Source organism: Salarias fasciatus, chromosome 6 (assembly GCF_902148845.1).
Source record: "Salarias fasciatus chromosome 6, fSalaFa1.1, whole genome shotgun sequence".
Taxonomy (NCBI): Eukaryota; Metazoa; Chordata; class Actinopteri; order Blenniiformes; family Blenniidae; genus Salarias; species Salarias fasciatus.
In genome coordinates this window covers 27,776,103-27,792,647 of record NC_043750.1, presented here as the reverse complement: position 1 = coordinate 27,792,647, position 16,545 = coordinate 27,776,103, and the positions used below count along the sequence as shown (strand labels likewise).

General features: G+C 41.1%; 1 protein-coding gene across 1 annotated transcript in view; it reads right to left on the bottom strand.

Annotated features, from left to right (window-relative positions):
* Nucleotides 1-16,545, bottom strand: part of LOC115389673 (zeta-sarcoglycan) — a 351,214-nt gene that overhangs the window by 324,163 nt on the left and 10,506 nt on the right. The gene's annotated exons all lie outside the window — the stretch shown is intronic.

Sequence of the window (16,545 nt, the reverse complement as noted above, 5' to 3'; positions counted from 1 at the left end):
TTCATTTTTGTTCATTATTTGCATATTACGCTTCAAAACCATCATGGGAATTATGACTATGACTAATTTCATGAAGCATGCTTGCATTTGGTGTCTTTTGTTTTGACTTGAAGTGAATGAACTTGGTTCAAGTTGTGTGCAAACAGACCATCATCCAGACATTACGTGTGAAAGCGTCTCATCAGGGTTCCAGGGCACTGGAGCCAACGCCAGCTAACAATGCTCAAAGACAGGGGACACCCTGTCGGGCTACAGTAAACAAAGGGACAAGATCACATAGCTACACCTGCTGGCTCATGCAAATTCCCCAGAGAAAGGTCCATATCTCCAGTTTATATAAATATCCCTGACGTTAGGGCCTTTTTATGTTGAGTATTCATGTTCTCCCTGAGTGTGTGTCACTTTTCTCCAGCTATTTCAGTGAATGGATTTCATTTCTATATCTCTTTTCCACCACTTGAGCAGTCTCCAAAGAGCTGTACACTAAATGTGTGTCTCTCTGTTTGCCTTGCAATGCACTGGTGTATCCCAAAATTTCCTCAAAGTCAGCTGGGATCGGCCTTGGCGGACCGCCATCCTAAGTTGAATGAAGCAGGTCAGAAGATGAAGGGATGGATGACGCACTGCATACACTGACATTTCACAGTCCTGCTTCGTTTATTGTTTACACTGTTTGAATGTGACCTTCAAACTGCCTCCTTCATCTTTCTACGATGCCTTTTGTTAAAGTTTGAATCTGGTAGACAGAAAACAAAAAAAAAAAACAAACAAACAAAAAAAACAAAACAATAGCTCCCAAAATCAAGGTCAGAAGCTTTGTTCACACTAATCACCTCTCACACGCCCTCAGGGTAGCATAATATGGACATAATACTTCACTTCTGACAGATAAGAGGCATCATTTGCACAGTTTGTTTTGTTTTTTTGTTATTAAGTGATCACACAGTGGAGCAGTATAGCACTCTCATCTCACGTCAATAACTTTGCATGTTCTCCCCGTGTGTGCATGGGTTTCCTCAAGGAACTCCGGTTTCCTCCCACAGTCCGAAAACATGCACCATGGGTCCCTGAGCGAGACCTTAGGCACCCACCGGCTCCCCCGGAGCATCACGCTCTGTGGCTGCCTGCTAATGGGTCAATATGGGACAGAAATTTCTCCAAAGGGACTAATACAGTATGATTTAAAACCCAAAAATGTGGCTGTAATCATTGAACTAGGGACTAAAGTTATATTTCTTTTGTTTTAAAATAAACAAGCAAGAACGATGTGAAGAACACAAGGCCGATGCTGGCTGTAGTGTTTAATGTGGACGCACCGAGAGGAAATATGAGACACGACATCTACTTGCATTTTGAGCTCATTTTACAAAGTGCAGCTTCGTGCCAATGAAGTTATAAAACTGAACAAAGAGGGGGAGAGAAGACAGAAAAAAAAAAAGGAGAATATATCTTTTTGTCAGAGGCCAGCCATGACAGATTGGTAATGCACAGAAATAGACTCCCGCCTCCAAGAAAGAGAGAGAGAGAGTTGGGAGCAAGGAAAAGAAAAGGGAGGCAGGCTATCTTAGTGGAAAGTGAGAGAGGGAGAGAGAGAAAGAGAGAGAGAGAGAGAGAGAGGGTGATGGGAGGTGATGAAGACAGTGATTTAGAGTGAGAAAAATAAATTTACCGAATGGTGAGTGGCCATGAGGGAGGAATGCAGGAGACGAAGCTGGCACCGAGGACGGATACGTAAAGAAAAAAAAAAAAAAAAAGGGAGGGGAGGGTGAGAGCAGGGAGTGATTTAGAGGAAAGTAGGGTTTAGAAAACGAAAGGAGAAGTGGAGAAGAGACAACGAAAAGGTCGACTGTGAGTGAGAGAGAAGGGAAAAGATGGTGGCGAGGAGAGAAAATAGGCGGGACAAGGGAGCAATCACGGAAGAAGAGAGACAGACGGGCAGAGAACGGCCGTGCACCGCTGACATATTGATCCATACAGCGGCCACCCTCCCACTCCTCCCTCCAGCAACCAGCATGGATGGCTGCTACAGCCCTCAAACCACATAGGTCACTGGTCACACGACGCTTAAATGCACATAGATACACACACACATAAATACATACACGTGTGTATACTCACAAAAGAAAAAAGAAAAAAAAAACAGAGCAGCAATTGTAACTACTACAGTGCTGACAGGAAATATGTTAGATATACTTGTTTGGGGAGTTCAAGTGTTGAGGCGCACAGACACACACACACACACACACACACACACACACACACACACACACACAGATTCCTAGGGGTAGCACGGGACACTATTCTTTGTGTTCATTGATCCAAAGCAAGAAAAGTCAGACCACTCAAGCTGTGACAGAGTCTTGGCTTGCACACACTTTTACTTGCACACACACACACACACACACACACACACGTAAACACAAAAACACACGCGCATATACGGACTTGGCCTTCTGGTCACATCGATGTGTGCGCAGTGTGCACAGGGCGTGGGGAGGAAGATAAATGGATGACAGGAAGGCAGAAGGGTGGTGGAATGGATGAAAGAGAGATTAGATGTAAAAGTAGAGGAAGGTGGAGGAGAGGCCATGCAGGTGGAGATGGTGCAAGAACAGACACAGAGGTGAAGTAGAGGAGAGAAAGGAGAAAAAAAAATGATGGAAGCGGTAAGATGGACAGTGAGAGTAGATGGAGAAGCAAGAGAGAGAGGGAGGGGAGAGAGAGATGAGGAGAGCGCAGGCTGACATATTTACAGGACAAGACAAAATCGTCTGTCTCGTCTAAATGCATGCTAGATTAAAGTGGGACCATCTGTGTGTGTGTGTGTGTGTGTGTGTGTGTGTGTGTGTGTGTGTGTGTGTGTGTGTGTGTACCATCGAACAGCAATCCCTACTCAAGGCCAAACCTATATAGATCATATCCCAATCATCACATTATTGCCTCCAGCTGAAGATAGACGAGAGAGAAATTTGAACACAACAGTCTCTCTCTCTCTCTCTCTCTCTCTCTCTCTCTCTCTCTCTCTCTCTCTCTCTCTCTCTCTCTCTCTCTCTCTCTCTCTCTGTGTGTCCTCTCACTCCTCTTTCTCTCAGCCTCCCAATAACTAGGCACACACGCCGTCTCCTCTAAGTTAGTGTTTTCTCTGCTTTCATATTCCAGTCTCCTTTTCCATTTCCATCTTTTCTATCAGACACTGTAAACCTGAACTTTTAACTTCCTTCCAGAATTTGAACTCAGATTCAACTCATTCGCTCAGACTTCTGCAAAAGTTTACAGCAGCATCATCTGACAACAGCGGGGATGGCTGGGAACAGGACAAGGCAAAGAGACGGTCCTTGGTGGGTGGGTGCCGAACAAAGAAACCATTCTTAATTCCTGTTACAAAACAGTACAAAAACTAAAATGCTGAAAGTTTTAAACTTAATGAAGTTAACATCATCCATTATTTACATACTGCTAGTTATTTGAGCTGTTAATACGACTCCAAAAGTTATTCAAACATGAAATGTTTTACCTGTGTTCTTTTTCCATCTATTCTTTCTTTTGATCCCCCAAAAGAAGAGTTTTTTTCTGCACTCTTTGGTAACTGGGCTACAATTGTTATGAGAGAAAAGAGGCAACTGATTGATTTCCTGCTTTATTCTTTGATGAGACTTATGACTTGAGCATGAATTGTTGGTCACGTCTGCCTATTCACTCGCGTGCCAATGGCGCCGGCCACCGTGCAATGTGTCTGACCTCCATTGACAGCGACTTGGCATTCAGCTTCTTCCCATCGCACACTTTTGACACGGAGAAGTCAAAGCGGATTGAGAAGAAGATGGATTGGATTTGAAGATGACCCAGTCTGAGCCGCAGCGGCCTCACACTGTGTGTAACGGATGATCAGTCTCACTACGCCACACAAAACAACCGCTATATTCATCATTTGATACCGATCTTTTATCCATGTATTCATGATTTGTTTCCCATCCTGTCCTCTCAGCAGTGGCTACAGTGCTGCTTTTGAAAGACGCCATACAAAGAAGGCTATCATCATATATGTGAAAGCCTGAACTCTGACCTATCAATTTACATTCAGCTGCTGTAACTGTGGGCCCTCTTCCTCGTGTATTAACCACACCTGACATTCTCCCTTGGTTTCATAATAAATAATCTGGCTGCTGGATGGCTTTATCACTCCAACGTAAAAACATGTCATTTGGGGGCACTTTCTGAAATAACAGGTCCTGTCACTCTTCCGAGAAAGACAGACTAAAATAATCAGGCATATAGCCCTTGAGGGTGACGCACAGCAGCAGTGGTGGGTAATATGTCAAAACACCCTAGCCTATTGCTCCTGTGCCGACTCACGCGCTGGTGTTGTGTTAATGTGGGTCGACATGCATCAACACATCAGCATATGCCGTCGTTTGAGGCCAGACGCGATCGGACATGTCCTGGGTGGAACGGCTGTAAGCGAGGATCGGCTATCTCCGCTTTCCAACAGCAACGTGTCTCAGATATTCAGAAAAGCAGGAAATGCATTCTGTCCCTGGAGTCACACACTCCAGCTGCTGTACCCTGAATCCTTCGTCTGACTGGTCAGTGTGTGTTGCACATGACAAACCTGTTTTTTTTTTCTTCGTTCTTTTCTGTCCTTTATTCTCCTCTTGTTCCTCCGTGCCTGCCTCTTATTCTCATCAGATTTGATCTTTCATTATCCATGTCTGCTTGTTTTGTCCTTGTTGTTTTGTGTTTTGTCAGTCTTCCTTTATTCTCCCTTTACAAGATTTACAAGATTATTGTTACTGGTTTTGCAAGTTAATGATTGTGTACCAATAAAGCACTGTCATTTATTTACTATAAAAATTACAATAGATACATTTGGTGAAGACATTCAGGCAGCATACAACTATTTCACTGTGGCATATCTTTTGTGTTGAATTTGTCTTCCATTGCTTCATAATCTATGTTTTCAGCCCTACTATTGATCAGAGTAACAATAAAGAAACATTTAAGGTCCATATGTAGGGTGTGCATGTTACAGGAATAGAAAGAAAGTGTAGAAAAAGAAAAGTGTGACATTTGGGTTCCACAAGTGATAAGACAGCCTGGTTTTAGTTTGCAAGTGCAACATCGTCATTTGTTATCCTCGTCCCAGGTTGCAGGTTCACATTTTGTGTTACAGTAAACAAAACCCAGCGCTTTCAGCGCCATGCCTGCTGAATGGCAATTGTTGAAGTTCTACTCAAAGTTGGCCTGCAAAGGCAAAAAAAAAAAAAAAAAAAAAAAAAAAAAAAAAAAAAAAAGAAAAAAACTCATGCTGAGCTAGGGCTCCAAAAGTCTGCATCTGCTCCGCCAAACCTCTCTCTCTCTCTCTCTCTCTCTCTCTCTCTCTCTCTCTCTCTCTCTCTCTCTCTCTCTCTCTCTCTCTCTCTCTCTCTCTCTCTCTCTCTCGCTCTCTTTCCCCCCCACTGGTGAGACCAGCTGTCTCATAGCAACAGGATGACACTGTTTCTGACTGCTTGACCACCCACACACACACACACACACACACACACACACACACACACACACACACACACACACACGCGCACACACACACGCACACACAGGTTTGTATTTCTATCCTTGTGAGGACACTCATTGACATAATGCATTTACTAGCCCCTAACCCTGACCCTTATCCTAACCCTAACCCAAACCACAACAATGCCTAACCCTAAAGAAATGTTTTTGCACTTTTACTTTTTTCAGTAACACCAACATGGTCAAGAAAACACTGTTTCCCCTCATTAGGACCGGAAAAAGGTCCCCACAAGGCACATCGAGCCAGGTTTTCCTATCCTTGTGGGGACATTTGGACCCCACAAGTTTAAAAAAATGTGCGCGCGCGCACACACACACACACACACACACACACACACACACACACACACACACACACACACACACACACAATTTCACCAACTAGCGGCACTACCCTTGTACGGGCATTCCCAACCACTTTATACTAACCCTAATTATTATTTATCAGTGCTAACCAGAACTCAACTGTAACAGCATTAAAACTTATTTTTAGCTCGTATTCATACTGACATTATCTTGATGCTCAGCTTCATATCACAATACCGTATGTCACACTCCACAAGTGCCGTGCTCCCTTATGTCTCAGGCACCACGGGACCCAAAGATCCTGTGTAAAGCATACTGAATTGCTTGCTCATATGAATAGATTGCATTAGATTTCAACTTGCGTGCAAATTCAAGTCAAACATGAGAGCTGAAATGTCGGTTTTGAGTGTGCTATGATATGCATTGTCCATGGAGGGATTGGTTGGAACCCCCATGACCATGAAAAGAAATGTCATGGAGGAAGTTATCAAGTTAATACAAAAAAATGAGAGATAATACAAAAAAAAATCAGAAGCTGGCAACAAAAATGCAATTTGTGAAATGAACGGTTGAAGGTACAACACGTGTACATGATTTTAGCGATATTGTATTTCATGTTATTGATCAGCTACCAATTGCTTGCTTGCAATATCAATTTCACACCACTATGTAAAAACCTTTCATAGATCAGGCCCAAGAGTGTCTGAGTTATGTTTAGAACTATGAACAACTGAACCCCACAACTAGACGGAAAAAAAAATAAAATAAAATGCAGATTTTAAAGTCTAATTCATCGAGATCACAGATTAGGCCTCAAACAGTAAATCAAAAGAAATCCAAAAACATACAATATCCAGTATATCATAAAGAAGTTTGCTGAAGTCTTTCTCTTATTTTGGTGTATCCTTTCTTTTTGATCTCCCATGAACCTTTCCCCCTGTTTTGTAACCACGTCTCCTGAAGGTAATTCTTCCATCTTCAAACTGACGAGTATTTTTGATGGTGAGCATTCAAGGTGAATGTGTCTCCATGTCTAGGTGACTTGCTCATGTTCATGTGCTGCAATCAAGCAATCATGTTTTTTAATCAGAGCAATTTGAGGTGACGTGGGCTTTCACTGAGAATGTACAAAAGGAAAATCCCTCCTTTTTCACAGGTCTGTATTTGAGGTGAAGGCGTTTCCCTGTTTTAGCGTATACATGTGGTTCACATGGCCATGTAGTTGTTTCTTCCTCATAAATCATAAAAACAATAAAGAAGAAAGTTCTTTGCCGACCAACACCGGCAGATCAGTTCAGCATTTGGCTTCAATTCTCTACATCTAAAATCTTCTGCGCTGGTTTTGATCCCAGACCTTCGCCTTCAGAGAGGAGAGTGACGCATGGCACTGCGATCAATGCTCCTTCATGACAGTGAAAAAGAAACCTCTTCGGATTTTTCAAAAGAAACCACTTCTTTCATTGAAGCATCACTTGCAAATGGACGGGAGATGGTAAAGGGGGCTTCTTACTGACGCGGTTACAAAGGCGTAATGGATGATGGCCTTCAAAAGAATCTTCAAGACTTGCGAAATGCTGCCATACTTATAAATGTAAACCTGAAGTCAAATACACACATGGAGAAGCACCGAGATTAAATCTGCTCAGCACAGATTGTGTCTGCACTTCTTTTAAGTCTGAGGAAAAGGCCATTGCAGATACAACTTATACAAATGGAACAAAAGAATCAAAAATCACTATTTCTGCTGTGATGCTGTTCACAGGGAACACAGTATCTGTTTTAGAAATTGAAGCCATTTCACTGTCTTTTTCTTCTTGTCTCAGTTCATTTCCTCTCATAAAAAGGTAAGGATGAAAGGATAATGTGGGGAAAGAAAATGAAGTTACACTTCGTCAGAGTCTTTTATCGCGTCAATCCATCCTTTCAATAACTTCTAAATCTCACATGAAAGTCCATCCGTCCAGCCTCACAACCGCACAATCCAATTTAGGGTCGCAGTGAATTGGGGTCAATCACAACTGACGACAGGAAAAAGTAGGAAACACCCTGAAATGACCATCGGCACAGGGCGAATAGAAGGAGACGCACATGCAATTTCTACACTCGCCAGTCATGCTCAGGTTCTTGCAGTCGGAAGAAAGCAAAGAAAGAACATGTTGGAATGCATAAGCAACATTCTGAAAGCTTTTAATCATGAAATCAAGTTTTAAAAGTCAAAACACTCAATGTGCAACTCTTCTTGAGAGGGGCCGTCCAGAGCAGACTGCACTGACATTTACATCCAAATATCTGTGTGGAAAATGAGTGCCAACGGCTCCTTTTTCCCTCGGTAGAAAATTGCCATCATTAGATTCCATCTTCTTATCATCCTCATTACTTTGCATTCCAAACAGCCTGACATTTGGCTAATGTATAAAATCCATGAGCACCACCAGCCCACGCTTGTGTCTGTCTGATGGTCGTCAGAAATGAAAATGGAAGACATACATGTATAAATATGTCGAGAGCAAGTGTGCCGTTATCTGCAAATTAGAGACTAGCATGCATACTTGGGTTTCTCTTTTTTTTTTTTTTTTTGGTTCTCTCTGTTCATGTCAATAAATCCAGTGCAGTCTTTCCAAACATATATTATTTATTCTGATCTGTAACTCGGAGAAGCTTCTCGTTCGCGCTCAGTACGAAGCAGAAAATGACCTTGTTAAGACGCTTTCTTTGTAGAAAAGTTGGGATGACTTTGGAACAAAGTGGACTGGTGGAAGGCTGCAGTGCCGCGCTCTCCAAGATGACAAGAGAGGATTTTGATTTGAGGATTCCTGCTGTTCAAATTTGTTTGCCGCATGCTGCGAAAAGATGGAAAGGGCCTAAATAACCGAAAAAGCCAACCTATACCGGCAGAACAAACAACTGACATCAAACCATTCAGGCACAGGTACATGCTCTCAAATTCACACACACACACACACACACACACACACACACACACACACACACACACGCACACACAGTTTGTACTGTCACAGGAACACACTGCACAGATGAATGCACAAAAAGCAAGTATGAGGACAAGATCAAGAGACTCTCCACACGCACACGCACACACACACACACACACACACACACACACACACAAAGTATATAAATAAATAAATAAATAACATCACAGTGCAATATCAAAATAAGTCTCTTTCATGTCAAGAAGAAAAGGGAATAAGTTATTTTGCCACAATGCACTTTTCAATTCCGAGAATGAAAGGCACATGAGCTGCCCATCTCCTTTTGTGGCATAAACAATATGTAAAGCTATTTCAGAGCAAACAAGTGCAGGAGTAACAAGCTGGAAGCCCAGAGCCACAGCACATGCATGGATAAAATAGTGTTTAACAATCACCTCACAGCACACTGGTGGGCCGCTGTAACACTGATTCATTTCTGCGCTTTTTTTTTTTTTTTTTTTTTTTTTAAATTTCCCTCTTTTCTATATCGATTTGAACAGGAAAAACTGATCCTTGTTCTCTCTCTTTTAGACATACAAAATACAAATCTTTTATAAATATACACATTTATTGCTTCCATTTATTGTTTCTGTTTTCGAAGGTGGTGTAATAAAATACAGATTGTGGGAAAGTAATCGTTTTAACCTTTTTTTTTTGGAAGCTTGCTCGGATTGCACATTATTTTCTGAACATATCGTGGCAGCAAAACCCGCTAATAATAAAGAAGTGCTCCTTTGAGAATCAATTATTTTGCTTTTATATTCCGACAGGAGTATAAACAGCAAAAATATGCTGGAACAGTTGAAAAACTGATGAAACCTCACATTTATTGAAATGAATTTTACACGTCATTGATGATATAAATATTATTATTATTTTAATTCCTTGTCTGGCTACCATGCATAATAAAATGTTCACTGGTGAAAAGCAATGCACATTTAACTTGCACCTGTTCTTATGAAAGACCTCACCGACTCAGGACATCACCTGTCTTTTAAAGCAGGGGTCCCCAATCACTGGGCCGTGGACCATTAACGGTTTCCTTGAGTCTGCATTCACTTGTATTTTGAAAAACACTTCACTTCTGTTTTTTGTTTTTTTTTTTTCATGCGTCTGTAAGTCCTTGTTGAGTTGCATTTAAAAATAATGTTGCTTCAAACCAGTCTGGTGCAAAAATGGTTGAGGAGCACTGTTTTAAAAGATATACAAACTCAGTTTTTACTCTAAAAAAAATCTCCCTTTAATCAATCCCTTCTAATCAAGACTTCATGTAAAATAACCTACCCTCCTTACATTCTTTCGTTTCCTCGCACTTTTAATTTATTCAACAATGATTTCAAGCTCCATGTTGATTATTTCTGTTCATTTTGCACTGCCAGGGGTCGGCTGGCACACTTTATCTCGTTAGTCCTTTCGTGGTCAACACTCTTTCCGCACGGTACGATTACTTTGCATGTTCTTCCTGGATTTTCTCAGGGTGCACTTGTTTCCTCTCACAGTCTAAAGACAAGCACGTCATTTGAAATTGGGCCTCTAACGGTCGCTGTGAGCATGTGGTTCTGTGTTTGCTTCGTGATGGACCGGCGACCTGCCTGAGGTGTACCCTGTGTGTTACCCAGTGTCAGCTGGGATCGGCTCTGCGCCCCCTGCAGGATGGATGAAGCGGTATATGAAATGGACGATACCAGTTATCCACTCTGACCTATTTCTAATTGATCACTTACTTTAACAAGGTCATCAGTTGCACATACACACACACACACACACATGCACACACAGTGGAGCACACAATCAAAGTGCAGAGGGATGTGATGCCAGACCACCTCTGTGGGTGGTCAGATCGCGGCCAAGAGTGTGTGCGCTCGGTTGCTTGTGTTCTCATTTGTGAGAGTCCCTCCTTCTGGGTCGAAGCCTGAATCCAAAGTTTGCCACCCACAGCTGAACTTCTGCTTGATCTGTTTCCATCCATCATCCCTAATTTTGGTCATCTTCAGGAAGAAGAGGCAGGATTATCATTTTCTGATCCCTTCTTTAAATAAATAATCAAAAGTGATGGTGACTTCTCAAAACGACTTCATGTTCAGTGGCTGGTTAGACTGAAAGTATTCAATGTGTACAGATGGAAATAAACAGCCAGGTGCAAATACGAAGGTGCCAACTGGACTGATCAGTATCCACATAGCATATGTACTAACAAATCTCAGCATATGTTCTTACTCCATATCAGTTTACAGTGTCTCAGTCAATTTAGCCGATAAAACCGTGCTTGGATGTGGCAGGCAGCCAAGGACAGGTTCAGAAATCCTGAAGGTGTAGGTCAGGATGACAATTTTGAGGAAATTCTCCGGTTTGAGAAGTATTATACACATTATCTTTTCACTGTTTGAGACTGGAACACTATTACGGTCACCCTGACCTTCACTTTCTGTGTGCCTTGAACTCTTGTTCCCAAATTCAGCTCTGCCTTTCAACATGTATTCTTCAAATGTCTTTCTTTCTTTCTCTCTTTCTTTGCTTCTCTCTACCTCTGTCTGTCCTCTGTCTATCCCTTCATTATTATCAGTCTCCATCTGAGGTTCTCTGAGGTGAAACACATCCCGTTGTCCTCTACTTCATCACTACATTCCTGTCTATTCTTCACCCTTTCACTTTTTCTTTCTTCCTCAACATTTCACTTTTGAATTACAGGGTTTTTTTCAATTCTTTTCAAATAACATCTTAAATAATGCAGTCATTTTTGTAATTTTGCTGTATTCGTTGTACTTTTGTAATTGTAATTATTGCAAGTTTTCTGTTCTTCTTCTTAGAATTGACTGAATAAAAACAGAGAGCTCACTCCCACTGCAAAGTTGATATAAATACTCCTCAATTCTTATTTTTCAACAATCCAAATTCATCTAAAAATCGAGGTAAAGCTGGATCCATTACAAACCTTGTCACATATCAGGCTTCCAAATGCAACAATAAATTTTAGTCTTATATTATATACAACAAGTTTTATGAAAGAATGGATTCACGGACAGAGGGAATGGTGGAAAAATGTCAGTCTGCCCTTCTCTATTCAATACCTTCACTATAGCAAAAGCGGTGTTAAACCAGCTAACCAACAGAAACAATCACACACTAATTCACAACAGCACCAATGTGGAGATTCCAAATGAGCAATGAGTCCTCCCAAATATAAGAAACTTGTATTTGTTTCTCTCTAAATTAGAACGTTTCTTTCAGCTAAAGTCAGTTTGAAGCTGCAAAAAAAAAAAAAACAACAAAAAAAAAAAACTATGGAAAGTCCCAAATTACATAAAAATCACTCAAGATATCAAATAATTAAAAGTTAATGTCAAACTAATTAATCACATTAATAATTATACTCCATTAAAGGTTACATTGAGTGTTTTCCTTCTTTAATTACTGACAAACAAATGTTACAGTGTCTAACAGATGCTGATATCGAGGTCAACAATTGAATAAATGCTGCATTCAGTTAATGAAACTCTGACCAGTACCAGTTCGTTTGCCTATTATGTTAAAACTGAAAAATGCAGCTCTCCTATGTAATCACCACAATATTTTGCATCTTTGACAATAAAATATGACACACTTAAAATGTTAGTATATTTTAAATAAACAATTAAGGGTATCTTTAACTTTTATTTTAAATCCCAAAATTGTCAAAATTGTTTTCCCTTCGTTCTCTACTTTTTTAAATTCACCTTTCACCTTCACTCTCTCTATCTGTCTTTTAGTCTCTCCCTCCACATTTTCCCAGAGCCTATTTCATGCCCCTGAAATCTGGCGCCCGGCGCCGGTCGCCTGGCTGGTATATAGCTCCACTCATCCTCCTCCATATTGCTGTGTCGTTCCGCTCCATCCATCCCTCCATCTCTCCTCTTTTCCTCCTCCTCTCCTTGCCACTCTTGCTTCATTTGGCTCATGATGAGGTGTCACCGTTCTGTCCTTGAGTGGGCGAGAATCCCCTCTGACATAAAGTGTGTGTGTGTGTGTGTGTGTGTGTGTGTGTGTGTGTGTGTGTGTGTGTGTGTGTGTGTGTGTGTGTGTGTGTGTGTATGTGTGTGTGTGTTTGTGTGTGTGTGTGTGTGTGGTTGCCAGCATGTGTGTAAAGTGATTGCTTGTTCCTGGATGGCACTGTAAATACTTGTGTGTGAGTGTGCGTGGGTGTCTGGGTGTGCGTGTGTGTGTGTGTGTGTGTGTGTGTGTGTACGTGTATGTTTAGCACGTGTGTGGCCCGGCCTGCCCCGCAGAAGTGACAGACATCAGGATTGTGCTGTCACAGCAGGAGAAGAGATGATTTACTTGTCAGGGGGCTGAGGGACAGTAAGGCAGATACAGCGACCAGATAAATGTACTGCGCTGCTGCTGGGGTAATGTAAAGGTGCCAGGCTATACTGCCGGAACACATAGAGGACTACCTGAAGGAGCGCTGATGCAAAGTGAACTATTGCACCTGGCGTCTGCCTGCACACCGCCATGTTTGTTTCATATCATGATTTATATCGTCCTAACTCCATCCTCTCCCCATTGTTTTGCCACCGCCTTGAGAAATATCTATCCCTGATAACACGCCATAAGCCATCACAAAAAGGCAAGGGAACTCTCACATGCATGCTTTGTATCTTTAAGGGCATAGGAGGATACCCTTTCTAATTTATTCATTTTATTAAATGAAGTCTCATCTCCCAAATCCACTTCAAGACTGATGAAAATTGCTAATTATTTATTTATTTTTTTTGCCGTTCAAGTGAACAGTGTAGATGGCTCAGATGAAATGAGTCCTCAGTAAGAAACACTCAAAAAAATAGTCTCAAAGGAGGTTCAAACTGCAGATGAATGTTAGTTACATCAAGTGCCTCGACCTTGTTGCTGATAATAAAAGCAGATGAAATGATTTACAAGTCAAAATTTAAGCTTAGGCCCCAGTCAGAGGATCCTTGTTCTGGTGTATGTATCCGTCTTTGTAAAGTACGGAGTGGTAACTCTGTTTTTAATATCTTTAAGGCCAATTTCGCTCTGGTGATGATAGATCATTATGCTATTAATCCTCATAAAAATCTCTTTTGAACTACAAAAGAACTTTCTTTTTCTTAAAAAAAATAACTTCAGATCAAAAAAGAAGAGAAAGATCTGATGTTTTCTGGTTTTATAGAGCAGTTTTGGCAAGTTACCACAAACATCCTACAAATGTTTCATCATTCCGTCTATATTTGAGTTGAAAATGACTGAACTGTATACCAAAAAAAAAAAACCCTCCTTAAATGTTTTTAATCATTAAGATCATACGATGATCCAAGAGACGATCTTGAGATATTAAGATTAGACAGAATGAAGCTCAGTTTCAGGGAAATTAGCGCAAACTGGTTTGACTGAAGAAGATTTAACTGGAATGAGACTTTCCCATTAAGACTTGTTATTCATCCAGGCGCACAGTTTATCCTAATGATTCCTAATAGATCGACTTTGACTGTGATCTTGAGTTCATGTGTTGAATCAGTCTGTGATCGCGGAGATGGCAGACAAGATGAGATGGCTCCTGAAAAGTCAAATAAAAGCCTGTCAGTCCGGTGTCACTTCTACGTTCTGTTTAAATGATATCCAGGTCGAGGCACATGATCTGATTCGTGCAGCGGGAAAATGACAAACTAACACGACATGTGTGTATTGCAGGGAAAGGATGCAGGAGAGGAAAATGGAAGTGATTTGCTCAGGGTGTTTTGGACATTTACTGTACGATCTGCAGACCGACGTGAAGGAAGCTCTGTCGGTTCTGAGTCAAAGGTTGCTCAAAATGTCAACGTTCAAAAGTCATCCCAGCAGATAAAAATGCTGATTTTCAGCATGAAAACCGCAATAAAAAAAAAAAACATCTTGCTGTTTGTTCACGAGGCATCCTAAAAAGGCATTGATTTACGCACAAGAAGTGATCATTAGCCTGCCAGAACTGGACCAGGTAATTATTATCAGAGTGCGATCGCCTTGTCGTTGTTCCATAATTCAATTTCAAAATTAAATGTTGACACGTTGAATCATATCGCGGTGATCTCCAATTGATCATTGCAATTTTGGGAGTTTTAAACAACTGAGATTGGTAATGGACATGAGCCTTTGATTAGTTCCTCTGTGCAAAGCAGTCCATTAAGCTGTCATTGCTGGACAGGCAGACATAGCCTGCAGCGGTGCACATGATGACAGATGTAAAGGTTCCTTCATGACAGGATACACCTGATATTAAAATCGTGCACAGAATATTAGACGGCAGAGAAAATGGCACCTATTTAAATCAGCTTTTTGGAGAGAGGCATAAGTGTCACCGCGTTTTGAGAGTATTTAAAATGAAGCCGGAGGAAAATGCAGCCGAGTAAATGTCCAAACATTGCTTGTGGTTGTCACCATGTCAGGAGAAACCATAGTAAAAGTGTACATATGGTATTTCTGGCTTTAAGATAGCTTTAATATGAACAACAATGTATGCTTCAGGTGGTGGTATGTTAGCTGACAGAAGCATGTGAGTGTCAATGCCACAAACGGAGCAATGAATCACCTCAGGGCGACATAATCAAGCAGGAATAGGGTAGGTATCAATGAGTTTTTATTACTGTGCAAATAATCAAAGATGAATTTCAATTCAGTTAATAAGAGATGACTGGTGACATTGCTCCTTACAAAACTAGAGCGTATTATTGGGCTTTTGCTAACCTGTTGCTGTCATTCAGCCTTAATGGTGAGGCTGAATGACATGAATATTCATTCAGCTGGTATAGAAACATCTATTGAGAAGAAATATTCAAAGACCACATTGAGTGCAAATACAACATTTCTGAAACATGCAGCACTGCACATGCATAGTATGGCGATGCATATTGAGTAGATCTACAAGAATAGTAATACACAAATTCACATCACCTCATCCTTCTGGGTCACATGTAGTGGCACATTTGTTCCACACACTAGTTACTTGGCAGATAGGATGATGAAAGACAGCCTAAAAGAGCCTGACATGCTAATGACTGTTTTCAGGACCTACAAGAAAAGCACCACTTGTGCTTGTAACTTCAAGCTTGTGCTTGTATTTCAAAAATACTAAATGCTTCATTATGCAAAAAACAAAGCGATGCAAAGTGTCATCGAGCTTCAAAAACAAGTCAAACTTGAAGAAAAGTTTGGAGTCTCAGCACGGTACAGTCAAAGTCCCGGAGAAAGTCTCACCAGGCGGTGCGACGTAGAGAACTGAGACTGGTGCAGGAGGTTCCCCATCCCCCCACCACCCCCCCTCCACCACCACCACCACCACCCCCCCCCTCCACCACCACCACAACAACAAACAACAAAAGCTGGACTTCACTGCAAAACCAGCAAGTGTGGGAGACCTGAAGAAGTTGGTTGGGAAATGTCTATTATGTCTGTGATTTTTATGTTTTTTTGGGGGTGTTATAAAGTAATTGCTGAGAAATGTAAATTTATATATAATATAATTTAGTATTTCTCTAGGTTATGTCAAGTATTTTTCTCTTTGCTGTTAATATGCTAAATCAAAAGACACTCTATTGAACATACATAGTATGTGGAGTTCAAACTTAAGTCATTTGTTTCAGGCTCCCAATGGCTTCGAGGCTTATGTAACTACTTGAAACTACTGTAAAATCACAGTAAACTGCATCCA